This window comes from Rhinolophus sinicus, linkage group LG01 (genome assembly GCF_036562045.2).
Source record: "Rhinolophus sinicus isolate RSC01 linkage group LG01, ASM3656204v1, whole genome shotgun sequence".
Lineage (NCBI taxonomy): Eukaryota > Metazoa > Chordata > Mammalia > Chiroptera > Rhinolophidae > Rhinolophus > Rhinolophus sinicus.
Genome location: NC_133751.1, coordinates 87285326 through 87312922, shown reverse-complemented (window position 1 = coordinate 87312922; position 27597 = coordinate 87285326). Strand labels below are relative to the sequence as shown.

Below are 27597 nucleotides of genomic sequence, written 5' to 3'. Positions count from 1 at the left end.
TTTGGGGGCTTGTTTACTTATAAAAGGTCTGACTATTAAGTTTGGGAACTCATTGCAACAATGTTGCTAACCTTTTTTTGATATCAGGGGGATTATTCATTATGAATTTGTACCAACTGGACAAACAGTTAACTAAGTTTACTCTTTGGAAATGCTAAAAAGGCTACTTGTAAAAGTTAGACGACCTGAACTTTTGGCCAACAACCCATGCCTCTTGCATCACGACAATGCACCAGCTCACAGGGCACTGTCTGTGAGGGAGGTTTTAGCCAGTAAACAAATAACTGTATTGAAACACTCTCCCTACTCACCTGATCTGGCCCCGATGACTTCTTTCTTTACCCGAAGATAAAGGAAATATTGACAGGAAGACATTTTGATTACATTTAGGACATCAAGGGTAATACCACGACAGCTCTGATGGCCATTCCAGAAAAATTGCTTTGAAGTGTGGACTAGGTGCTGGTGTCAGTGCATAGTTTCCCAAGGGGAGTACTTTGAAGGTGACCATAGTGATATTCAGCAATGAGGTATGTAACACTTTGTCTAGGATGAGTTCGTGAACTTAATTGGCAGACCTCATATATCAGAAACTGATAATGACTGTGAGCTGGAGACCCTGTTTCTCTCCACATGGCTTTATCCCTTTTTCCACATTCCATGAAGAAATTTTATTTCATATCATGACATATGTTTGGAAGACACAGAGCATCAATCTCCTCGCATTGTATTTGTTAAAAGCAATTACAACATCTGGACAAAGTCAAATGACAGGATATGAAACTGTTCTTATCAAGGTAATTTTTGACCTTGGTAACATTCCTTTATCTTACTTAAAGTCAGAAACATTTGGCACAGTTAAGCACACTTTGCTTCTTGTACTGTTATCTTCTATTGACAACACATATTTAGGGGTTTCCCCTTAATACACTCTTAGCTTCTTCTCGTTTCTTTTACTGCCTCTACCTTCTCTGTTTGTCTGCTAAAATATTGGTGAGCCAGTGGGGCTCAGATCTTGAGCTGATTTCTCTTTTTCTATCTGCACATTTTCCCTAGAAAATCTTGCGTATAGCCTCAAATGTGATCTCTATGTCAATGACTTCCAAGTGTATACATCCAAACTTTACCTCTTTAATTAACTCTAGATACACATAGCCAAATACTTGATTTATATTTTTATTTGGATGTCTAATTAGCACCTCAGAATTAACATGTCAAAAATTAACTCCTTCATTTCTTCCTCAAAGCCCTTTTTTGCATGTCAGTAAATAATATTATGTTACCATCTACAGCATAGCTCACATCCCTACAGCAAATCTACTTATTCTATCTGAATCTATCCTTTCTCTACCTCTCCTACTACAGTCTTAGTTTAAATCATTAAAATCTCTAGCTTAGATGAAGTGGTTTCCTAATATATTTCATCACATGGCAGGAACAACTTGCAGTCCACCAAAGATTTAGGACTTCTCTTCCATCATGCAGAGTTGTTATTTTGACTGCACAGTCAGATACTACATTTTAAAGTTCCTCACAGAGGGCAGGTTGGGAAGGAATATGACAATTTCTTGCCAGTGGATTATGTGTCAAAGTGAATAGTGCTACCTTTGGGCACACGTGGCTTAGGACTTTCTTTAGCTTACCTTTTCCTATCCACGGGCTAAAATCAAAGGATTATGAAGACTTCGAAATGGAGGAGCCAACAGATAGAAGAATCAAAGTCTCTCAATCACTGTATTAAAAGTTGCCAGGCAAACACCCTTATTGAGTTGTTATGTGAGCAAAAATATGACTTCCATTGTGTTAAACTAATTATATATTGGACTATTATTATCTATAGCAGTCTCTGTCATCTAATTGAGTATACTATGCTTTCTAGGCCCTGAAACAACCCCTAAGAAAATAATTCATAAAGCACAGTGAAAAAAATATTAAAGCAATTAAAATATTATAGTAAGAAATAGCCACTTAATTGAAGTTAGTAAAGGAGAAATAAATCAGTAGACATATAAAACAAAAAAGCATGAGTCTAGACATAAATCCAACTACATCAATAATAATATTAAATGTGAATGGATAAAACAATCCAATCAAAAGCAGAGTTTGTCTGACTGGTTAAAAAAAAAAGCTAACTATATGCCTTCTACAGGAGACATGTTTTTAGATCCAAAGGTACAAATAGATTGAGAGTATACTGTACTTTCATTCTCTACTCCCTTCCTCAGACATTCTTTATTCAGAGTCTATGGCTTATAATCACCTAATGGCTTCCCATTACACTTAGAAACAACAAAATAAATCCAAATTTCTTGTTCTGTGTTCAAAGACCTACATCATTGGATCACCAAGTGGGTCTTCAGATCAGAAACATCAGTATCACCTGGGAACTCATTAGAAATGGCAATGGAGGCCCCACCCCAGTTCCACTGACTTAGACTACCATTTTCCCCAAAAAATAAGCCCTAACGCGATTTTTCAGGAGGACGTCCCCTGACCATAAGCTCTAATGTGTCTTTTGGAGCAAAACTTAATGTAAGACCCCGTCTTATTTTCAGGGAAATATGGTATCTAGAATGAAATCTTGTTTTTACAAATCCTCCAGGTTTACTTAAAATTGATAACCAGTGGTTCACATGATTGATTTCTTTTTCTGCGTGTGCCTTCTCTGTCCTCTAAAACATTGGTGAGCTGGTGGGGCTCAGATCTTGAATTGACTTCCCTTTTATATTTGCACATTTCCCCAGAACATATTGCTTATGGCCTTAAATATTATCTTTCTGTTAGTGACTACCAAAATATTATTTTCCCTCATTTATACTTCTTTATTTTCCAATATCCTATAGCCCCACTTACTTCCTTTCTCTTTGTTGAGCACGCTGAATTAATTTCAGCTTAAGGCTCTTGGAGAATTCCCTGTGCTTGAGCTAATTACCTTCGATCTTCCTATGGTGGTCCCTCTCCTTTCATATCTCATATCAAATGTCATTGTCTCAGAGATCTTTTCTCATCCTCTAATCTACAGTAACCCTGTTCCATTATCTGTGTCTCTTTCTCTCTCTGTATACTGTTTGTTTTCCTTAGTTATTTTTCACTTTCTGAAATGATCCTGAGTATTCATTGGTTTATCATGTTTTATTTATCCCCCTCCTGTAAGGTGTAAGATCCAAGAAACAGGAAACATTCGTATCAGCAATCCCTAGAACAACATTAGATATAGGGTAATGGGTATACATCTAAATTGATCATATTTCAAAGAATTTTAAATATATTTTTTTACAAATACATTTTGATATTGAGTAAAATTTAGAACATTCCCTCTTAAAGCCAACCCCTTCTCATATATTTGAGAAACTAGCTGATTATTCCTCTATCAGACATATCACCATTGTGTCTCTGACTTTTTTCCCATCTATTTTCTGGTTTGCCTTAGGCCACTTTTTATTTTGCCTTCTTCAACTCTTGGGCTTCAGTTCCCCACAGACACAAAGCTACAACTTCTACAAAAGCTTCCAAAAAGCACTACTTTTGGCTTGGGATAGAACAGGCTTTCTTTCCTTTTCTGGATCGTCCCTTACTGTTACACACAGCATCAATATGCTAAATTGCATTGGTGTGCCATACTTTAGTAAGGAAACATAAATATTGCTGCAAGTGAGATAAGAGTTTTTAAATTATAAACTATATATGAGTTTTTACCTAGTCTGAATAAAAACGTTCAAGAAATGTAATAGTTCCAAAGAGAACTTTGTGGATGTATCCAGTTCCTAACTTGTTTTTTTTTGTCCTCAAGTTTATTCTTATTTTTAGGACAACTTATATCTGTGTGCAAATTTCTGTCTGCATTTTGAGGAACACCACAGTGTCTAAGCTTACCACATGTGCAATTTCCTCCCCTAATCAGTACCTCCTACCAAGTATTCTCCAGCAAAACTGCTATAACTCCAAAGCAAACTAAGGAAGCATTTCTGAGCTTGCTCCCCTTCAAGGTCTCTCAGTCAGTGGTAGATACAGATATTCTTATTGTTAATGTTGCTGATGTTGTTATACCTTAAACATGTCTGATTTCTTTGAGGAAAGTATTAGTAATGAAAATTGAGGTGCTATTTGATTAAAAGGGCTGAAGGGTAGCATCTACTGCTACTGGACCTCATTTAGTTACAGAGATAGAAAATTCTTTATAAGATTACAAATTCACATCAGTTTTTCCATTTGTATATATTACTGCTATACTACCTTTTAAAAAAACTCTTCCTTGACTAAAATTTTCTATTACTGACAGTTACTTATATCATTCCTCTTAAAAGAACAACATATTCCTAGTGTCTAGATGGCTAGATAACAGAAGTGGAATAGTCAATTGTTGTTTTTTTTTTTTTTTTTTTTATATAGCTGAAGAAACTGAGACCCAGAAAATATCAAGAGCTATATATAAATACGACATTTGCCCATTGTTTGGACTGAAGTCATAAGACTTTAGGGTAGTACACATTGTGAATTAAAATTAGGATAGATATCCTAAAATTAGGATATCCTGTGTGTACCCGAGGATAATAATGGAGAAAACTTTAGGTAACATTTTTTCCCCCAAGGGAAAAGAAACTTCCCAAGAAAAATACAAACTTGAGAACTTTATAGAAAAATATTTATAAAACAGTGATTATATAAAAAGAAAAACATCTCCAATGGAAAATGTACATTACCAAAGTTAATTGATAAAATGAGAGAAACTATTTGTAACACAGGGTTAATCTTGTAAACGTATAATTCAAGAAAAAACAAATAGGCAAATTAAAGAAGATGTTATACAGACAACTAATAGACACAAAGAAAGGTATTTAATTTTGTTAAATCAAGGCTGTTTAATATTTGAAATCTTATAATACCTATTATTAGCGAGTGATTAGAAAGGAGATAGAATTATGTACTGTTTTTCATTGATTTTGGACTTTGAGGAACGCAGCATGGAAGTGTTTATCATAATTTGAAATGTGCATATTACAGAGTGACATCATCATGGTGGCATGAGTTGTTCCTTTTTTCTCTCCTCTTTCATAAACTAATTAGACATTTGTAAACAAACAAATGTGCCTCTGCACATTATAGCAGGAGTACCTGGGAGGTTTCTATCCACCTGGGCATCTGATAGTGGGCAGAGAGGACGTTGGCGGGCATTGCAGATCCAAGGAAGTCCACGAGCCTGCCTCATACCTCCTCCCTGCAGTTGGGAGGAAGGGGGCAGTAAGCCTGGAGAGTACAAAACTGGGAGGGTACCTACAGGCATCAGAGAATTTATAGAGGTCCAGCATTGTCTGCCAGGAGAATCTAGCATACCATCAGAATGGGATAGAGATGAGTTTAAAGGCAGAGGTGAGGAACTCACCAAGGAGACTCTCCTCTTTAGGGCAACACTGAAAGGCACAGGGCTTTTGGAGACTCGGTGGCAACATCTCCCAGAGGTGTAGAAAGCGAATGTGGTGATGACTGCCTGGATGTTCCAGTTGTGCAGGTTGTGGCTGAAGAGAATCACATGTTTCCAGCAGAACCTAGACTTCTGAGGTGGGGACTCCATGTTTGGGAGGATGGAGAGGAAAAGGAAAGGGGAAGACAAGAAAATTGAAGGACACTGAAAGGCTGGATTTCCTCCTGCCTGCTTCAGGACTTCAGCAGGAAGTCCACCCATAAACCTTTGGGTGTGATCCACTTGAGGATACCCCCACTGGGCCATGGGCACCACCAAAGCTCCAAGTACTAAACCCACTCAACTGCTAGCTCCTTTTGTACAATCTGAGTACATCCATGAGAGACAGTTCGGGTAGAAGGAACCACAAACTTGATCTACGAAGGTCTGACGATTAAGTTTACAAACTTGTTGCAACAATGTTGCTAACCTTTTTTGATATCAGAGGGACTATTCATTTTGAATTTGTACCAACTGGACAAATAGTTAACCAAGTTTACTATTTGGAAGTATTGAAAAGTTTCATGAAAAAGTTAGATGAACTGAATTTTTGGCCAACAATGCATGGCTCTTGCATGATGACAGTGCACCAATTCACATGGCACTGTCTGGGATGGAGTTTTTAGCCAGTAAACAAATACCTATATTAGAACACCCTCCCTACTCACCTGATCTGGCTCCCAATGACTTCTTTCTTTACCTGAAGGTAAAGGAATTATTGAAAGGAAGACATTTTGATGACATTCAGTACATCAAGTGTAATACCATGACATTTCTGATGGTCATTCCAGAAAAAGAGTTGCTTTGAAGACTGAACTAGGCACTGGCATCGGTGCATATCTTCCCAAGGGGAGTACTTTAAAAGGTGACCATAGTGATATTCAACACTGAGGTATATAGCACTTTTTCTAGAATGAATTTGTGAGCTTAATTGCCAGACCTTGTATGCTGCCATCTTTTGGAATAAAAAACAAAACAAAACAAACAAACAAACAAAAAACAACTTTGCTAATAGCCAGTCTGTTGAATTGTAACATCAAAATAAAACCTTAACTAAAGAAGATGTATGCTACTTCATATTTGAAAACAAAAACGCATATCTTCAAATACTACCAAAAAAAACCAAACAAACAAAAAACTAAAAGGAAATATGGTATCACAAAAAGAAAATGATAATTCTTCAGGAATAGAACACTGTGATACAGACTATTGAGATTTAGGTGATAAAGAATTCAAAATAGCTATTATGGAGAAATTCTGTGAGCTATAAGAAAACTCAGAAGTGCTATTCAATGAACTCAGGAATAAAATTAATAAACACAAGAATTTCTTTACCAAAGAAATTAAATTATAACAAAGAAACACAGAAATTCTGGAGCTGAAGAATTCAATAAATGAGATGAAGAATGTAATAGAAAGCACTGGTAATAAAGCAGACCTGATAGAAGAAACAATAAGTGAACTGAAGTATAGTAATATAGAAATAATTTGGTTAGAAGAGGAAAGAGAACTATGATTTTTAAAAACTGAAGAAACCATACAAGTGCTATTAGAGTCCATCAAAAAGACAAATATCAAAATAACTGATGTACCAAAAGTATAAGAGTGGGAGAAGGGGCAGAGAGTTTATTTAAAGAAATAATATCTGAAACTTCCCAAACAGGTGGAAGGAGTTGGATATACAAGTCCATGAAGCTAACAGAACACCCTATTATCTCAATGCAAAAATGCTTTCTTCAAGACACATTGTAATGAAGTCATTAAAAGTCAATGATAAATAATCCTAAAAGTAGTCAGGAAAGTGAAAGAGGAAGAGGGAGGGAGAGAGGGAGAGGAGAGAGGGAGAGAGAGAAAAGAAGGAAAGGAAAGGAAAGGAAAGGAAAGGAAAGGAAAGGAAAGGAAAGGAAAGGAAAGGAAAGGAAAGGAAAGGAAAGGAAAGGAAAGGAAAGGAAAGGAAAGGAAAGGAAAGGAAAGGAAAGGAAAGGAAAGGAAAGGAAGGGAAGGGAAGGGAAGGGAAGGGAAGGGAAGGGAAGGGAAGGGAAGGGAAGGGAAGGGAAGGGAAGGAAAGGAAAGGAAAGGAAAGGAAAGGAAAGGAAAGGAAAGGGAAGGAAAGGGAGAAAGAAAGAAAGGAAACTGATAAAGGATTCCCCATTAGGCTAACAGCAGATTTTTCAGTAGAAACTCTACAGGCCAGGAGAGAATGGAATGACACATTCAAAGTGCTGAAAGATGAAAATTGTCAGCTAAGAACCAAGAATACTTTATCCAGCAAAAGTATTCTTCAGGCTTTTTCAGATAAACAAAATATAAGGGAGTTCACCACCGTAGATCTGCCATGAACAAAATGCAGAAAGGAATTCTTCAAGCTGAAAAGAAAAGATGCTAATCAGTGACACAAAATCACATGAAAGTATAGCAGTCTGGTACAGGTGAAAAACAAATAGAATTAGAAAACTGTAACTATATTAGAATGGTGTGTTAACCACTTAACTATACAATAAAGTTTAAAGGAAAAAATGTATTAAAAATAAAGATAGCTACTATAAGGTGTTAATACATACACAGCATCAAAGAGGTAAATTGTGACATCAAAAGTATATAAAGGGAGGAGTAAAAGGGTGAAGCTTTATAGGCAAATTAAAATAAGTTGTTATCAGCATAAAATGGACTGTTTTATCTATGAAATGTTTTCTGTACCTCATAGTAACCACAAAACAAAAATTTAGAGTAAGTTCATAAAACAAAAACAAGGGGAAGATTGAGCATATCACCCTGGAAAACCACCAATTTACAAAGATAGGTAGAAACAGGGAAAAAGAAATAGTGGTGATACAAAACAACTAAAATGATAAAATGATGACAGTAGAAAGTTCTTATCTATCAATAATATCTAAATATAAATGGATTAAATGCACCCATCATAAGGCAGAGAATGGTTGGATGGATTTAAAAAGCAAGACCTAACTATATGCTGCCTACAGGAGACTCTTTTCATCTCTAAAGACACACCTACTCAAAGTGAAGAGGTGGGAGAAGATATTCCCTGCTGTTGGAAATCAAAAGAAAGTGAGGATAGCCATATTTATATCAGACAAAATAGAATTCAAGCCAAAAACAATAACAAGAAACAAAAAAAAGGCCATTACTGTATATAATAAAGGGTTTGATAAATGAAGACAAAAATCACAATTGTAAATACATATGTACCCAACATCAGAGCACCTAAATATATCCAGTAGAACAAACAGGTCCGAAGGGAGAAACAGACAACAATCATAGGACATTTCAACACCCCACTGTCAGCAATGGATAGATCAGCCACAGTAAAAGTCAACAAAGAAACAGTGGAATTGAACCATACTTTAGACCAAATAGACTTAACAGACATATAGCAAACATCCCATCCAACAGCAGTAGAATGTACACATACATTCTTCTCAACTGCACATAGTACATTCTCCAGGACATTATTATTTCATCATTTGGTCATTTGTCGTTGGTAATTTCTCATCATTCTAACATTTTGAAGACTTCTAGCAACATGCAACTTACAACACCAGGTGAATATAGACAACTACATTGTATTATAATCATCAAACTTTCTAAGAGACTAAAAGTTCATCATTCCAACCACTAAAAAGAAATGATATAATTATATGACACAACAGAGAAATTACTAACTACTGCCATAATGTCAAATGCAATCATATACAATGTATATATATGTATCAAATTAACATGTTGCATACTTTAAATTTACAGTTACATGCCACATATATATTAATAAAAAAGAGAAATGTATAATCATGATATATTCAAGAATTTTGTCTTAAAATGCACAAGTGCAGAAACTAACTTCAAGAATATTCATTGCAGTATGATGGGTATAGTAGGAGAAACATCAAATAGTAATTAAATGTATAATGAGTAAATTATTATATATAATAATAATAATCCTCAAAAAGAATACATACATACTCATAGGGATAGCTTTATGTGTAAGTTTAAGTGAAAAAAGTCACATTACAGACCTGGATATATAGCGTAATCACTAAATAGCGTGTATGCATACACAAATTTCTAAGAGCTTATATTATCTATATGTGTACAGAAAAAGATCTAGGAGAATATATAGAAATCCACATATACCTTTTTTGTAGGTTTTTTTGAGGATGAATTTGGGTTTGATAGAGAAATTTACCCTCTTCCATATTTAAAAAATTATATTCAATCAGAATGCATTTATTTTGCATTTTTTAAAAAAGCAATATGTATATGTGTGTGTGTGTGTGTGTGTGTGTGTGTGTGTGTGTGTATTTAAATAGAATATATGTCTAAAGGTCCTCATTTTGCAAGGGAGAAATTAAAGGTAATACATAATAATACTGATAAATAGGCATTATACAATGCTGTGTCTTGACTTTAATGACTGTGGCCTAATTTAAACATTGCTGATTTCCAGTTTTGCTAAATTTTTTTTGTTGAATATTAATTATTTAATGTTTCCTTGAGCATATCAGTGCATTTATTAATAATTTGAAGTGTAACGTATTTCAGTTTGCATGCAGAAATTCAATTTTTTACTAAAGTGTTATACAACATTTTGACCAGTTTGCTGTAATAGTTTTAATTGAATATTTCCTATTTATTATACTTTTCTCTAGGGGCAATTTTAAAAGTACCCTTGAAAACATATTAAAGGATAATACTTTAGAGATTATTTTAACAAATATATATTAGATTTTGTATGCATTTACTTGGATATCTATCACATATATTTAGAGCAGTATTTTTAATGCTGAAAAAGGTCTTTAAAAAAAATTGTGAAGCTATAACAATAAAGAGGAATGATTAGAAGTAATAATTTAGAATAGAAATAAAACTTAAAAGAACAAGGTCACTATAAATATAAACTGTTTTAAAGAGTCTTAAAAATATTATTTGTTAATGAATAACACAAATTGGGGCTATTATAACTATTACTTTGTATCTGCATTTAAATGTGTTAAACAGACCCAAGAAAACTAAAAGCTTTTGCAATTGGTATTTGAATGAAAGAAAATGTGCAGATGAGTGTTGTCCATGTGTTATTAGAAAGGAAGAGTGAAGTCTCGCAATCTTCTTCCCTGGAGGGTTATTGAATGAGAAAACAGTGATAAGAGGAAACTTAGCATGACCCTTGCAGATAGTTAAAAAAAAACACACAACACGAAACAACTGGGAGTACTTCAGTTCCTGAATCTGTATAATGCACAGAAGAGACTCAAAATGCATGGTTATACACAACAAATTTTAAAATGAAGTTTGAGATATTTATCTATTATTTTTAATATAATTTTTCCTCCTCTTTTAACTCTCCTACAGTAGATAATTATAGCAATATGGATCTCAGATTTGGTCATTCATGACAATAACAGCATTTATTGAATTGGCTACTTAGCGTAAATCGTTGTCAGCCTACTTGTCCCAGCCTTTTCACCTGTAGATGCTGATCTCTCAGTCTGTGAGATCAGGTCCTTTCAACTCCTGAGTAATTACTAACCAAGTCTTTCACTTGGTTAGTAGACTTAAATCTATTTGTTATAAAGGCTGGAATTAGTTTTAAAGCTGTAAGCAGGGGTTTTGGTCTGGACTGGGCTAGTGACTTCTCAAAGCAAACATACATATACACACATACTCCAATTTAAAAATATTTTAAATGATATGTTCATATATGTACTGTGTTTACCACAGTACTACCGGTATGTTTTACTTTGTGAACTTCTAAACTCCAGGTTTTTGGACCTGGATACCAAAATGTCACGGCTCCTCCACTCTTTTTGCTTCTTAGTAGCGGTTGCACTTTGGCTTCCATGATTCTGGCTATTGACTTTTGGCTATTAGTATCCTTCTCCATAGTGACTCATCAATGGGGAACCAAAACATCTTCTGTTCTCACTTCCCAGCAACAGAATCTATATATTTATGAAACAAAAATGGCCAGGGCACTCCATAGTGAAGGGGCCAGTACTTGGTAGGGTCCAGGCCCCGGAACTGGACTGCGTAAGGAGGTGATATAGCGTATCCAGTAGCAGAAAGCATTAGAGATGACAAATTATGTGCAAGCCTTGTCCTAGAGTACACCAGGGGTTAAAATGGGGAAGCTAAACTCTCCTGCTAATTTCAAGGGAGCAAGAAGACCAAAGCCATTGAAATAAAGTTATTGATGGGGGTGGGGGAGAAAAAAATGATCAGATAATTTTCCAAAAAGGAGACTAGAATGACTGAGGCACATTTGTTGACCTTTGGATGATTATGTGCAGTTGCTATGGTACAAGTCAAGGTTATTCTAACTGCTATTACAGACCAATGGATAATGTATTGTCAAGCATGACTGACAATATTTCTTGTTCACATAATACTACACAAAACGGTATTTGTGCCTTACAGTCATATATTTAGTAATTATTCAAGGACTGTGGTATAGCTACATACCTAGGGATGAGAAAAAATGGGTGTGGTTAAAGAGCTGGTCAGTCTCTATTATAAACACTTATTTAAAGAAATGTAATTGATGCTGATACATCTGGGTATCTTGGAGATAATTGTTGTTAATTTCTAATGACATGTGAAAATGCTTTGAAAGAGCCTGAGTAACTATAAAAATGCAAATATTAAGGAAAACTCTACGGTACTATGAGTCTACTCCTGATCATTGGTGCTGTCTTTTTTCTGCTATACTTTCTTGTGCCACCATGTACTGTAGTTACCTATTGCTTTGTGGGAAAATAATCCCCTGCAGTGACCTCTGTGGGTGAAAGATACAGATGACAGGGACAAAATGAATTTCCACCTGGTCTCTAAAATATAAGAATGAGCAGAATTGTTAAATACATAGCTTTATAGGTTGCCCTAGTATTGCCACAGTACCCATGGAACCTTGCCATGAGATTGGCCAGCAAATGGTACCTGTAGTTTTCTCCATAGCATCCTTTGCACTACACTTTGTACCTCCCTACTCCAGCAATAACCAAGTCCATCAATATTGAGATATTAAAAATGCAGGAGAGAATAACTGAAATACAAAAACTGAGATATAAAAAAATAAATAAAAAACCTTTCACCTTTCTTACCTTTTTTTTTACTTCCTTCTTTCCCTCCCTTTATATGTTTTTGCAAATATCCAATTCAATAGATAAAATCAGCCTTTGTAGAATTTTAATGTATTTCTCTCAGTTGACTTCTCCATTTTTTGGTAATATAAGATTCCTAAATGTGTGGGGTCATACCAAGTTCTCTCTTATCACCCACCCTTGGTAGTCTTTTGTAAGTTCAATATTCCCTATGGAAGAAAAAAATAAACAGATTACAGAGAATTTAAGATGCCATTGTTACTGCTATGTAGATAACTGTTTGTCCCTTAACTCCGATTTTGTGATAAAAGTATTGGAGCCCTCTGTTCTCAGATCTGATCCGTGTAAATAATCCCCTCTGAATTCACTCACAAGTCAGCACCTGAAGCCTGCCAAGCTACAGAAAATAACTAAAACAAATTATTGGTGCTTTTACAGCCTAATTTTCTTGCCATTTAAATGAAGATAAATAGAAAATCTAATTTTTATTATACCTCCCTACAACTTTTAATAAATATTAATGTACATGGCTGTGGCTGACCTCCCTCTAGACTTAAAATCAATAGTTGTTGATTAAGGTCTTTTAGGTAGCATTTCAAAGATGAAGACTCACTATTTATTCCTATTGCCTATTCCCTGATCCCTAAACAGGTTAACAGTGGGCCTATTAAGAGAAGTAACGTATTGGAGCAAAATCTGGTCATGTAAGAATACTTGAGCAGGGAGGTAAGCTGTGCCTATTATATCTACATGGGTTATATAACATTTTTTATTAAGTTTCATCGCTTGTGATTTCAATTCTCATTTTCACTTTTTAATGGTCATAAAGGATACTCTTTACAGTTTCTTTTACCCCATGCAAGTCCAAGGTAGCAATTTAAAATATTTTTAATTCTATAATTTCTTACTGGTTTATCTTATTGACTTCAGTTGAAATCCAAATTCATCAGAAAAACAGAGTACCCATTTTACCTAAGGACAATTTTTGTGAGCTTGAGTTTGATCACATATAACTTTCTTATGCATATTTACTTGTATAAAGTTTCTACCCTGGTGGAAATTATGACAATGGGGAATATAGGGAAAACTAAGTAATTATGTTCAAAGAGTAAAGAGTAAAAAAACATGCTTAGCTGGAGAAGAGCAAATGAAACTGGGAGGTAGCACCAGTATGTAATATTACAACATGAAAAGTCTGGGGTTTCATAAAACCTTGGCATCAGATGTGATGATCTAGAAGCCTATCTACCTCTGTATCTGCTGGATTATATGGGAACAATTGAAAGTGAGTAAGATCCTCCCAAGATAGTACACATGAAGAACGAAAAGCGTAACATCAATCACTGAACCCTGAGGATACAGCTGAGGATAAGGGAGGATTTAGTGAGTAAGATGCTGCATAAGTAAGGAAAGATTAAGGCATTTGAGAAGAGGGCAAAATTTGGGAATGCAGAAATTCACAGAAACATCCTTCCCACCCCATCCTGAGGGAAGGTCAATAGATCATAATTCAACACTTAAGAGACACGAGGATCAGGCCCACAGACATCATTATTCTGTTCTTCATTGTTTTAATGAAGAATTTCTAATAGAAAAGTTGATATGTCTCTTTTGTGTGTCCTTCCTTAAGCTGATGTACCATGTCAAGAATCTCAATCTATATTAGCTATGTCACTGAACAAAAATACCCAGTCACACAAAGAAAAGTAAATGCCAAATTTTATTGGCATCTAGTACTTGGCTCAGTAACAAGGATGGATTTAACTATACCCCTCACCAAAAAACAGGTAGAACTGGCAGAAATTTCAAACAACTTGATGTTGATAATCCTAGACACAGATATCTGAAATAAAAAGGGGGAACTATAAAGTACTATAAGTATTATGATACCATTAACTATAAATAACTATAAGTATACCATTATAATGATACCATTATAATACTTTTGTAATTAATAATATATATTATAATGGTATATTGTATATAGTTCTATATAATAGTATTTTACATATAATGGCATATTATTCTATATATGCCATATATATGTATATATATCAAACACTCTCTCTCCATATATATATATATATATATATATATATATATATATATATATGGAGAGAGAGTGTTTGATTTCATTAAGCTCAGGAGTGGGGAGAGATAAGGATTCTACTACCACTTATAATATTGTTTTATGGGGGGGAAAAAAAAAGCATCCTGTATTCCAATATGTGGTTTCCAAACCTTCAAGACTTGCTGAACCCAAATTGAATTTTGTCTGCATTCACTTGTGAAGTTTAGAAACCACCTACTGACCCTGTGAGATAACCACATACTGAGAATTTGTCCTAGGTTTTTAGACAGTATTATTTCTCTTCCTCCTACGTTTACATCATTTCTGATGTCTGGCAAGGTGCTTTCACTGTCCATGGCAGATTTAAATCACTGGTTTTTGTAAACAACAAATACAGCAAAGTATGATTTCCACTAAGCCTGTATATTTCATTGGAAGCATGAGTTTAAAACTTCACAAAAATGCAAAGCCATAATCCAACCTTCAGGTATCAAACTGGTTATATAAGAGTTTTGTACTTAATACGAAATTAGAAACATATCTGGTAACCATGCTAAAATGTAGAATAAAAATAGACACCTATGAATTACAAAGCTTTGTTGCCATCAAGAGGATCTTGCTAACATGAAAATGCCTACAGGATGTACAAAAAGAAAAAAAAAAAAAAAGAAAAGAGTTTTTTTTCTTTTGTAATGAGTAGTTAGTAAATATTTTCATGTATTTAAAATGTTTGTTAAAATTATGAAATAGGAGTTGAATATCACATCTTGCATATATGGTTCCTGTTTTCAATATATACATCTTTTAGGACCTAGAGGGCTAACCTCAGTCAATTATGTCTCCTAAAGGGAAATAATGGGACCTCATAAAAGGATGTTTTAGTTGGTAACTTTAGTGCTTGAGCCATGGTATTCCTTCCATTAATTTGTTCTCTTCAGGATTGGCCCAAAGCTAGTTTTATGACAAAATCAGTCTTCTTGTGCCCTCCTCTCCAACTTTCCTACATTCCATTTCTTTATTCTCATGGTGGCACTCCAACTTGGTATATTATTTTGTGGATCGTGCCTCATCCTTCTGTATCAAAACAAAAACAAATAAGCAAACACAATTTTGTCACTTTATTATCTAGATGTCAGTTGGTTATTATGAAATAAATTCCCTGAAAATAATTCCCAGTGAGGTGCTCATGGCTGATACTACACAACTCTGCATTAACATTTTTAAAGATTATTAAATACAATTAGTAAAGACACCTTTTAATATAATCAATGTAGGTTGGCAAATATTAATAGAATGGATATTTTGTGAAAGGCACTGTTTTAGGTGATAGAATGGTAGAAATGAGCAAAGAGGATTGTGATCTACTATTTTAGTGTTTTCATGTAGTGTTTCATTTTATCGTCAGAGAAATGAAATTCCTATGTCTTTTTCCAATAAAGAAACTAAAGATCAAAGTCTTAAGTTACTTACCCATGATCAAATTTTTTTTTTTAAAGTATACATTTGAATCCATGTCATCTGCTTCTAAGGAGCAGAATATGACAATTAGCATAGGCACACAAAAGTCACAAAAGGCCTTAGAAAACTGGAGGAAGGGAAGTAGAAAAGGAAATCTTGGCTGCTTGGGTGGATGAAAAAATACTCATACATCATAATGAAGATGGGATTTCAGATTGGCTTAAAGTATAGGTGAATAAAATTAGCTTAGAAGGTAGTATTACATTTATAAAACCCAGATCTTAATGAAAAATGGCTTAATAAAAATGTAGGCTGTGATAGAGAATAAGAAATACATTCACTTGGCAGAATTATAGGGTATCAACAGTGAAAAAGTATGAGACTGGAAAGCAGAGTTGAATATTATCACAAAGACCCAGGTATGTAAGATTGAGTGGTGATATGTGATGTAGAAGACCATGGGAATCTTCGAAGACTTTTAAATAAATAAATGAAATTTATTCAGTCTGCTTTGGTATCTGAATGGACTATACGGAATTTTGGAAATCAGTCTATGTAAGAAATAATACAATTCTAAGCTAGAGTGGTAGCCATATAAGGAAAAAGATGGAGAAAAGACATGCATGTTGAGATACAATTCACATGACAACTTGTTGGCTGTCAGTACATAAAGATGTTAATGTCTTTAGGGTTTGGAACTGGGGTCACTTGGATGATGATGACAATAATAACAAATTGATAGATGAAGAGAAGCTTATTATGGGGTGAAAAGTGATGGCTTATTATTTCAGATTCCTGGAGAAGAGTCAAAGCCAGATGGATTAAAAATGATTTAAAAATCTCTGAAAATTACTTTTGGCCATGCAGCAACATGTTATGGCATATTCTATATTTAGCTTATTCCCCTCCAGCCCACAATGCCTACTGCTTCAAAGCTTTTGCACTCCTTTTCCTCCCTCAGTCTCAGCAAAATTCACCTTATATGTCCCTGGAAAGAGTTTCTCTGGAATGATACATTTTGCTTCCAAGAGTACAAATGTATTCACAATCACATGAATCTTAATTCTCCTTCATTGTTCTTTGCACTTTGCACAAACTTATTGGCTTTCTTTCAAAGGTCAATAAGATTTATATCTTATCCCCTATTAGCTTCTCAGGAATGACCACCCTTCTCCCTCCTTGGCATCATCAACCCATTGTATTATTTGAGATTTCCATTATCATTACATATTGAGAATCTTTGATCTTAGGACACTAAAAACTATAATAAAAACAAAATAGTTCCAGTTACTATTCTATCTCTCCAGACCGTTTCACAGCTCAGCTTCTACGTCCGTATGTCCCATTTATTCTTCAACCCACTCCAATCTGGAATTCATTTCCATTGTACCAAAAAAGCTGCTCATATTCAAGTCTTTATTTCAGAATTGCAAAATTAGGTAGAAACTTTTGTTACATTATTAGATTTATCAAGAGCATTCAACAAAGTTAACCACTTCCTCTTTATCAAGACAGTGTTTGCCCTTAGAATACTTGACACTATACCCTTTTGTAATCTTGATAACATTTAAGACCTTCCCCCCTTTACAGTCTTTCTTTTCCAAATTCATCTTCTTAAAGGATTTCTAAAGCTAGAGTACTTTTCTTCCTCCTAACTCTTCTCCTTCTCTCCCTGCGCCCTGAAGTGCATTCTATGCACTGATGGCTTCCAAATGTATATCTTCAAGCCTCTGAATGACAGATTTCTAAGCCCTACTGCCTGCTTCAGATTCCTCTAACATGTCTCTCTAGAATCTCGAGTTCAAAGTATTCAAAACTAAACATTATGTCTTTCCCACTCTCCTTTAATCTTCTCCATTTTAGGAGCAGGCAACACCCTTCCTCCAGTTAATAGACCCAGAAACCCATGAGTGATCCTTGACCCATTTCTCTCCGTCACCTACTCCACACAGTTAAGATGAAGTTAACAGGCCTCCTAAATGGTTTCTTAACCTCTACTTTTGCCTCCCCCTCTCCACACCAATTTATTATATTTTAAAATAATGTTTGGCATATTGAAATAGCTAATAGTAACTCAGAAAGTTAGAAATAAAAATAATATGATAAACACAGTGAACTGACACAAAAATTAAGCACTAGAATATTACCAAAACTGTTGTGTTTTTCCCACATCTTGCTTTTCCTCAGTTTACCATTATCCTGAAAATTGAGTATATCCTTAATTTGCTTTATTTTCAAAATGATTTTCTACCTGTATACTTAAAATAATTTATTTAATCATGTCTTTTTTGTTGTTGTTGCAGTTTTATAAGTACAGTATTACACTATTTGTTGATTTCTGGGATTTTTTCCAATCAGACATTATTTCCAAGATTTATGAATTCCAATCCATGATTTAAACATACTCTTAGAAATCTTACAGAAGGTAGAGTATATCATTTTTCTGATTTTTGCTTTTTGATTGTTTTCCAAACTGTTAAGATTCTGGCCTGATTATTTCATATCACTGCCTAGGCATGAAATCTTGTCCTATGACCATCCTGTATTTTTTACTTTCTTTAGTGTAACTAGTCCTTTCCCACCTCAGGTAATTGCATCAATGGTTTATTTCCTTTGCCAGAAATACATTCCCCACCCCAAATCTAAGTTTTTACCTAGGAGATTCCTGCAAATTTTCTTCAAAAGCTTCCTGATTCCTGCCACTCAGTTTACTCTTTTTCCCAAGAATTATTACCCTCTTCATAGAATTCATTACAATTTATAAACATTACTTATTTTATTTGTTTTCTAATCTTTAATGTTAAGTGAGAATACTTATTAACTGTCTAGACTATTAATTCCCATGATGGTACTTATTGTGTGTTATGCAATACTACACACTTATACCTAGTACTAGGACTCATACTAGTCACTAAATAGAAGTGTGAAAATTAATTTGTTAAACCCACAGACCAAGCAAGTTTTATATCATTGAATTACAAGTTATTTTGATCTATATTTATGGAGAATTAATTTTATTAATATTTGTGGAATATGTACTGAGGCCAAATTCTGCCAAAAATAACCTCATTCTAAATTTATGAAAGTTTTGTCACCAAGATTGCAATGTGGGTTGTTCTACTTTGCTCTCCATCACAAGAACAACTAACAAATTCTACTCTAGATCACCAGGGTGAAACTGGAGCACCCTCCTGTACAACATTAGAATGCATTAGAAGGATAAGAGGAACAATTATGTGCTGACCCTATTTCTCCTGCCCTAGGCTTCTGTCTCTACACTGAGAGATCTCCGCTGAGACTATGTTTTTTTTTGTTTTGTTTTTTTCCCAGTGATAAAAGAGAGCCAAGGGTGGACATCCAGTTATCTCAGAATTGTGAATCACTTCTTGGGAGCTCATACTCTGGTCTTGCCCCACAGGGATTGCAGAGGAAACTGTTGGGTTTTACCACTCAGAATCAGATTGTGACACAGAAGATCAAAGGGGACTGCGAGAGCCTGGACTTGGATATTTGCAGATCGAGTTCTTACGTGCAGCACCCAAGAAGTAACTGCACCCAGCAGCTTTGCTCATCTGCAGAGAAAAGGTGGTGGCAGATTATGACCAGGGAACCCATCAGGGAACAGGTATGCCTGGTTTGGGTTCTCAAACTCAGAGTCTTGTCAACCCTGGTGCATGGTTTGCCTCCACAAAGGCAAGGGAGATGAGTCACAGGTTGGCCCACTACTGATTGTACCTCCCAGTTCCTCCCACCAAAAATCTGGCCAGAACATCTGAAAGCTCCACAGCCCAGCAACACTGAGCAGAAAGTACTGCAGGCAGAGCTGATTATCTGCAAAGCAAAGCCAGTGGCACCATTCAGCCAGGGGACTTGGGGCATTTGTCAGCTTGAGTCAAGACAACAAAGAGCTTTGTTGACTATGGAGATGGTTCTTCCTCTCCACCTGTGCAGATAAACGAATTCATAGCCCTGTGAATGGCTGAAGACAACCTTCAGCCTGCCTGACCAGGGACCTGAACAGAGTATGTGGAAAGCTGCATAGTCCATCAAACCACCCTCCTTACAGTGGCACATGAGCATGGCCCATGGTTTTCCCTTTCTGAAGAGCAAAGCAGAAGCTCTGTCTGGCCAGGGAATTCAGTGCATAGTCTTGCCTGACTTGAGTACCAAAACAGTGAGCCATGCAGGTCCTGGGACAATTCTGCTGCGCCACCAGGACAGAGAATCTAATTCTCCACCTGCTACCAAACATAGTACCCAATAGTGATGATCTAGTAAGTCTGGCCAGAGCCCAGACAAAAATATCTCACCCTGTAGCCTTGCTTATGCAAGGAATCAAACAAGAAGTCCTATCCAACTGTTACCAACCAGTGGCACCCCCTCCACCTTATGATGGCAGAGCCCAGGCAGTGTCCTCACCCAAAAATAGACCCTAATAGCCAGCCCTCTCTGCTGAAGTTCATACCAACAGACACATCCAGAAAAGCAAACAGACTTGACTGGGGAAGAACTGTCTATTCCAAAGCAAAAGTTTAAATTCTGGAAGATGAGATCACATACTTAAATGCACAGATATCAGTTTAAGGAATTAAGGAGGATGAAAAATCAAGTAAACATGACACCACAAAAAGAAACTAATAAAGCTCAAATAATTGACCCTAAAGAAACAGATCTATTAACTGCCAGACAAAGAATTCTGAATAATTCTCTCAAAGAAGTTTAGTGAAATACAAGAACCCACCACCAATTATATGAAATTAGGGAAACAATGCATTAAAAAAAACCCATGAAGTTCAACAAAGAAACAGAAACAATCAAAACAAACAAATCCTAGAGCTAAAAAAAAATACAATTACTAAAAACTGAAAAATTCAATACAGGTCTTCAAAAACAGACTTTGTAATATAGAAAAAAGAATCAATGACCTAGAACACAGGGTATGTGAAATTATCCAGTCAGTGGAACAAAGAAAAATGAATGAAAAAGAGGGAAGAAAGCCTACTGGACTTAAAGGGCATGATCAAAAGAAATAGTATTCACATTAAGGGGAGTTCTAGAAGGAGAAGAGAAAGAGAAAGGGATAGAAAGTGTATTTAAAGAAAGTGACTGAAAACTTCCCAAATCAGGGGAGAAAAATGGATCCATGAGGACAAAAGGAGCCCAAATATGTTGAATCTGAATAGGGCTACACTGAGACACATTATAATCAAATTATTAAATGTAAAACACAGGTGGATTTCTCAACAGAAACTCCTGAGACTAAGGGAATGGGATGATAGTTTTTTGTTTTGTTTTTATTTTTAAGCTATCAGCAAAGAGTTCTATACCCGGCAAATAGGTCCTTAAGAAATGAAAGAGATCAAGACTTTTCCAAACAAAAGTTGAGGGAGTTCATCACGACTAGACCTGTCTAAAGGGAGTTATTTGAATGGAAGTAAAAGGACACTAATTAACATCATAAAAATATAAGAAGATAGTGTAAAATTTACTGGTAATGGTAAACATATAGTCAAAGTTAGATTCTGTAATATGGTAATAAAGGTACATAATTCACTTATAATTCTAATATGAAAGTTTGAGAATGTAGTAAAAACAATCATAATAATAATAATCAGATATTGGATATACAACATAAAAATATTTAAACTGTAACATCAATAAACTAAAATGTGAAGGGGAAGAGTTTAGGAATGCTATTTATCAGTTTATATAGGGTATTACAATTTGAAGATATTTTATGTAAGCCTCATGGTAACCACAAAAGTAAACCCTGTAGCAATTATACAAAAAAACACAATTAAAAAGCACTGATAGGAAAATACATTAAAACACACAAAAAAGACAGCAAGATAAGAAACAAGGAACAATGGACCTACAAAACAGCCAGATACTGAACAAATGGCAATAGTAAGTCCTCACCTATCAATAATTACTTTAAATGTAAACAGATTAAATTATCAGAAGACAGAATGGCTGATATAAAAAAATAAATAAAACAAGATCCAGTGATATGCTGCATAGAATGATATGCTGCACTTTAGCCTTGAAGACACACGTAGAATGAGAGTGAAGGAATGAAAAAGGATATTTCAAGCAAATGGTAACAACAACAAAAACAAACAAACAAACAAAACAGAACAAAAGATCCAAAAAGTGAAAAGCTAATAGAGTTAAAAAGAGAAATAAACCGCTATACAATAATATTTGGGGATATTAATGCCCTAACTCAGCAATGGTTAGATAGATCATCCACACAGTGAATCAATAAGAAAACATCAGATTTGCAAATGATTTTACTCATGTGGGATATAAAACAGAAAGCAACAAACAAACAAACTCATAGACACAGACCAGTATAGTGGTTACCAGAGGGGAAGGGGAGTGAAGGAGGATAAAGAGGATAAAGGGGGTCAAACACATGGTCACAGGAGGAGACTAGACTTTGGATGGTGAGCACAAAATGCAATACACAGATGGTATATTACAGAATTGTACACTTGAAACTTATATAATGTTATTAACCAATGTTACCAATAAGTTGAATTAAAAGATAAAAAGTGAAAGAGCAGATTTTGACAACACTAGCGAGTAAATGGACCTAATGGACATACACAGAGTATTCTACCTGACAATAGCAGAATACACATTCTTTTGACAGACACATGGAACAGTTTCTAGGATAGACCATATATTAGGCTACAGACCAAGTATAATATAATCTGCAAGACACAAAAACACTATGTTGAAGAGATAGCTGCATCCCCATGTTTATAACAGCATTATGTACAATAGCCAAGACATTGAAACAACCTAAGTGTCCATCCTCAAATGATCAGATGCATGTATAAACAAGTCAAAGGATCTATCTATCTATCTATCTATCTATCTATCTATCTATCTATCTATCGATCTCACTTATATGTGGAATCTAAAAACAAAACAAAACAAATATCCCCAAAATAAATGAACAAATTCATAGAAAACAAACAAACAAACAACACAACAGATTTGTAGTTACCAGAGGCTGGAGGAAGGGGAAAGGGAATTGGATAAAGGTAGTCAAAAAGTACAAACTTCCAGTTATAAGATAAATGAGTATTAGGGATGTAATGTACAACATGATGACTCCAGTTAACACTGCTCTATGATATATTTGAAAGTTAAGCGAGTAGATCATAAGAATTCTCATCACAGGAAAAAAACAGTACTTTTTTTTTTCTTTTTGTTTTTTATATCCATGCAAGATGATGGATGTTAAATAAACTTATTGTGATAATCATGTCACAATATATGTAAGTAATTATTATGCTGTACACCTGAAACTTATATAGTGTTGTGTGTCATATCTTAATAAAACTGGAAAAAATGATGTATGTGCATTTTTAGACAGTATAAGGATAAGCAAGAGCAAACCAAGATTCGTAATGTAGTAATTTTAGATGATGGACCATTATTCATTCTTTCAGGGAACCCTCTTATTAATTCCTTGACATAATCCATTATTATAATGGAACAAGCTTCTTATTAGACTGCTATTCTTTTCCATACTCTACGATCTTCTGTTCTTCTATCATTCTTAATTAACTTGCATTCATCTTTATTTCTCAATAACCCACTAGTCCATAGTTCAGAACTCTGGCCTGAAATCTTGGCAAGACCTTATTTTTGGTTATTTAATGTCCCATTTTACTTTCTTTAGTTACAACAGGAATGATGAAATTGGGAATATGGTCAGGCCAGTAATTCAGCCTCTAAGAGGCCTGGAGTTCAGGGTGATTAGGCATCTCCATGAGACTGGTACCTGGAAGAAAACTCATGTATAATTTGGGGACAGGGCTGATCTGTTGTGTTTCCCTGAAAATAAGACCTAGCCAGAACATCAGTTCTAATGCGTCTTTTGGAGCAAAAGTTAATATAAGACCCGGTATTATATTATATTACATTATTATGTTATGTTATATTATGTTATTATATTATATTATTATATTATATTATATTATATTATATTATATATTATATTATATTAATTATATTATATTATATTATATTAAGGATTGGGTCGCATATTATAGTAAATTAATTTTTGCTTCAAAAGACGCATTAGAGCTGATTGTCCAGCTAGGTCTTATTTTCGGGGAAACACGGTCGTAGGCAACTGAGGATAAGCCTGAATTGCTCCTTTGATTATCTGGCTTCTGTGAGACGTGGCTAACAGTGAAGGTTAAGTAATCTCAGCTATTCTGGTTGGAGGACCATAAAAGGAGTAAATTAGAAAGCCGTTGAAATAAATTTATGAATTCAGAACATTTAAAATGGGGATTGAGGAATTTCCTGCAGGAAAGACATGAATAATTATAGCCTAAAGCAATATGCTCAGCTGGATCAAGACTGTTCTAATGAAGCCAAGGTCATCATAGATCCATATAAGGGACAGTTAGCGTTGAATTAAAACAAACAAACAAACAACCTCCTCATAATAATGGATGCTACTCCATTTTGCAATATGTGCTATAGACATATGAGAAGCAGGTAAGAAACTATGCAGCTCAGCACATGCATATATACATCTGGGAAAGTAATTTAAAGTACATACACTGTCATTAATAGATGATATACTACCACCAACATGATTTCATTTATTTTCATCATTTCAGATCACCAATGGAAAAGCCCATACTTCTCTTTCAGGTTTACCCACTAGATAAATCATTGGATAAAGAAGCATATTAAATCAAATCCAAGTTCACTGTGTTCTTTCCTATTAGCATTTGGGCCGGTAGGTATTCCATGATACTTTTTCTCTCCTCATTTTCCCTGTGGGTTATGTATCAGCCCAGCCACAGGCTGAACAAACACGATTAGAGATTAAAAACACAATGGTCTGTGGCCCAGAAAGGAATAAGAAACAATGAAGAGTGGTGGGAACTTTGGTGACTTAAGCAGATTAAACCAGCACATCTGCAGGTGAGAGGTTGCTCACGGATTGGAAGCTTTCAGCCTCCGTGCGAACAATCAGCATTTCCAGTGCAGGGCCTCTGTTACTTTGTCGCAGTATTTGCTGTCGATCTCTGATTATGGCTAACAACAGGTATCCAATAATTTGTTCACCAAGTTTCAGATGTTAAGTGAGCAACAGTCAAATAAAATGAAATTCACTTGGATTGTCTAAACGATTTATCTATAGTTCTGAAGATGGAATGATGTCCATGTGAAGGCACAAACATAATAATCATCATTTTTTCTATGTCTGCCTTCTCCTGAGGGCTTTTTCTTATTTTTATTTTTATTTTTTTACTTAACATATATATGCTACCATTGTCTTTTAGACAAATATGCAGTATTTTCTCAAAAAGAATGCCATTGATATTACTTTTTCACTAGTTGATATCAGGCACAGTTATAGTCATTAAGACAAAGTTCTACTAATATTTTGAAAGTAAGTTTTTGTTCATTCAAATGAAATTACTCCTTTCCGGATAAAAGGTGGACCCTAATTTAACACTGTTAAGGTTCTAGGAAGCTGTAATTTACTAAGATGAGAGGTTTACTTCTAAGAAAGTATACTTTTCTTAAAAAAACACTCCCCTTTTTAACGTTAAACTCATTATTAATTTCATCGTGTTTTGAGAAATCTAAGTGAAGTATACATCAAATTCAATATATGACCCTGCTTCTTAGAAAAGGTGAAAATTAAAATAATGCACTCATGTTAGTAATTCTAATAGTTTGTATTAAAACTTTAAACATAATTATTATTGTACTCACTATTATGTTGGCTATTTTGTTTGAAGAGATGCTGGAGATGAGGGTGTTGGGGAGCCCAGCAGGCAAGTCTTCATGAACAAGGTCACCTAGGAATAGAAAATAGAGTCACATGGGCAGAAGATCAATTCCCAAGCCCAAAGATGTGTATGGGGAGAAAAGGAGCCCCAAAATTAACCAAGAAGGAAATATGGAGGAATTCTATACAGACATACAAAAAGTCAAGAATGTAAATTTAGAAAAAGAACAGTAAACGTTCAGAGAGGTCTCATAAGGACTGAAAACACTCCCCTCCACCCCCTGGCCCAGCATGTAGGTCATTGATGAGTTTTACAAAAGGAAATGTACTAAGGACCTTAGAAAAGTCAAGGTATTATTAGAAGGGAAACCGAAGCCTGTTTGCTGTGAGTTATAGAAAAAAATATAAGGCAAAGTTGTTATTGTGCTTTTTTTAAAATTGAATGTAGAAATAGGTTTTCTAAGTACATTAGACTGACTGAAATACTTTGCTAAGGTTTCTAACTCTTCACTGTAAGCATTTCAAAGGCAGAAATGTGACATTTATTTTTTTGCCCTTGCCTTTCCAGTGAGTATTCAATCATTCTTCACTGAATGTTTTGTGAATATGTAAAAAAGAGAAAGATGTACATGACTAAAATTATTTACAGGAAGAGCTTTTTGTATCAATCAGAGGTATGAAGTAAATGACCCATATTGTCTTTCAGTTTATGATGTCTTTCCTTTTTTCCTTTTCATATTACAGAGGATTAAAGAGTATTAACAATTGTAACCATGTTTATGTTACTTAAATCTCCTAGGAATATCTTTATTTCTCTCTTTATTAACTTAAAAAAAATAAGGATAATTAAAATGCCTTCACCTGAAATTTCCCCCAAGTCATCATCACCACTAAATAGAAAGCAATATTTGTCTATAATAAAATCTAAGTAAAAGTTAAAAGTTTTGGATCATGATCTAGTCCACATTAGACTAGGTGCCTGCCACACCCTCTATATTCAATCTTTTAAATTCTTTTGATACATGGTTGGCCCCCATCTGACCATCCAGCTGCATCTAGCTTAATCATACCTTCGTATCAGGTAAATTCACATTGTTTTGCAACTGGACTGAAACTTGGAAGTCCTGACTTTAAGGTATATCTATTTTACTCATAATATACTTTTTTCTTCTATGACCAGATAAAGGAGAAAGAGAAGGAGGAGGAGGAAGAAGAAATGACAGTATTTTTAACTGTCAACAAGAACATTGGCTGGCAATAGGAACGTTTGAACACTGACGATATGCAATGCACACTCTGCACCAGTACCCATCTATGGACAATCGTAGTACCAAAATGTGATTTTGATTATCTCTTTGTGCAAGGTAATACACATGATAATTTTCAAAGGCATATTTGTTGCTCCCAAAATTCTTATAGCACTGATAAGACCTGGCTGGGGTAGAAGGAAGAGGGTGCTTTGTTATGCATCAAGTTTCTAGACATTGCATTAGCTTGTTAGCTGCACTTTGTGCTTCCATTCTTCTCCTATAACCTAATTCTTCTCATAGAAGTCAGTGTGTTTTTGTTTTTTTCTAATATATTTCCCATGACATAACTTCCTTGTGTAAAACTATTAAAATCCTTAGCATCTCACAGTAGATGGGGCTTCATGAGATGGGGGTGCATCGGCTTTTCTTCATGCCTGGGCTCGCCCTGCTAACTTAGTCACACTGCT

General features: G+C 34.9%; 1 long non-coding RNA gene across 2 annotated transcripts in view; it reads left to right on the top strand.

Annotated features, from left to right (window-relative positions):
* Positions 1 to 27315, top strand: part of LOC141573146 (uncharacterized) — a 60720-nt gene extending 33405 nt beyond the window's left edge. Inside the window, exons 2-4 of one of the 2 annotated variants that reach the window (XR_012498765.1) lie at positions 13222 to 13296; positions 19518 to 19724; positions 27061 to 27315. This is a non-coding gene — a long non-coding RNA (uncharacterized LOC141573146). The remainder of the gene's footprint in view (positions 1 to 13221; positions 13297 to 19517; positions 19725 to 27060) is intronic. The other variant, XR_012498764.1, reaches the window with a different exon arrangement.
* Positions 27316 to 27597: the final 282 nt, after the last annotated feature.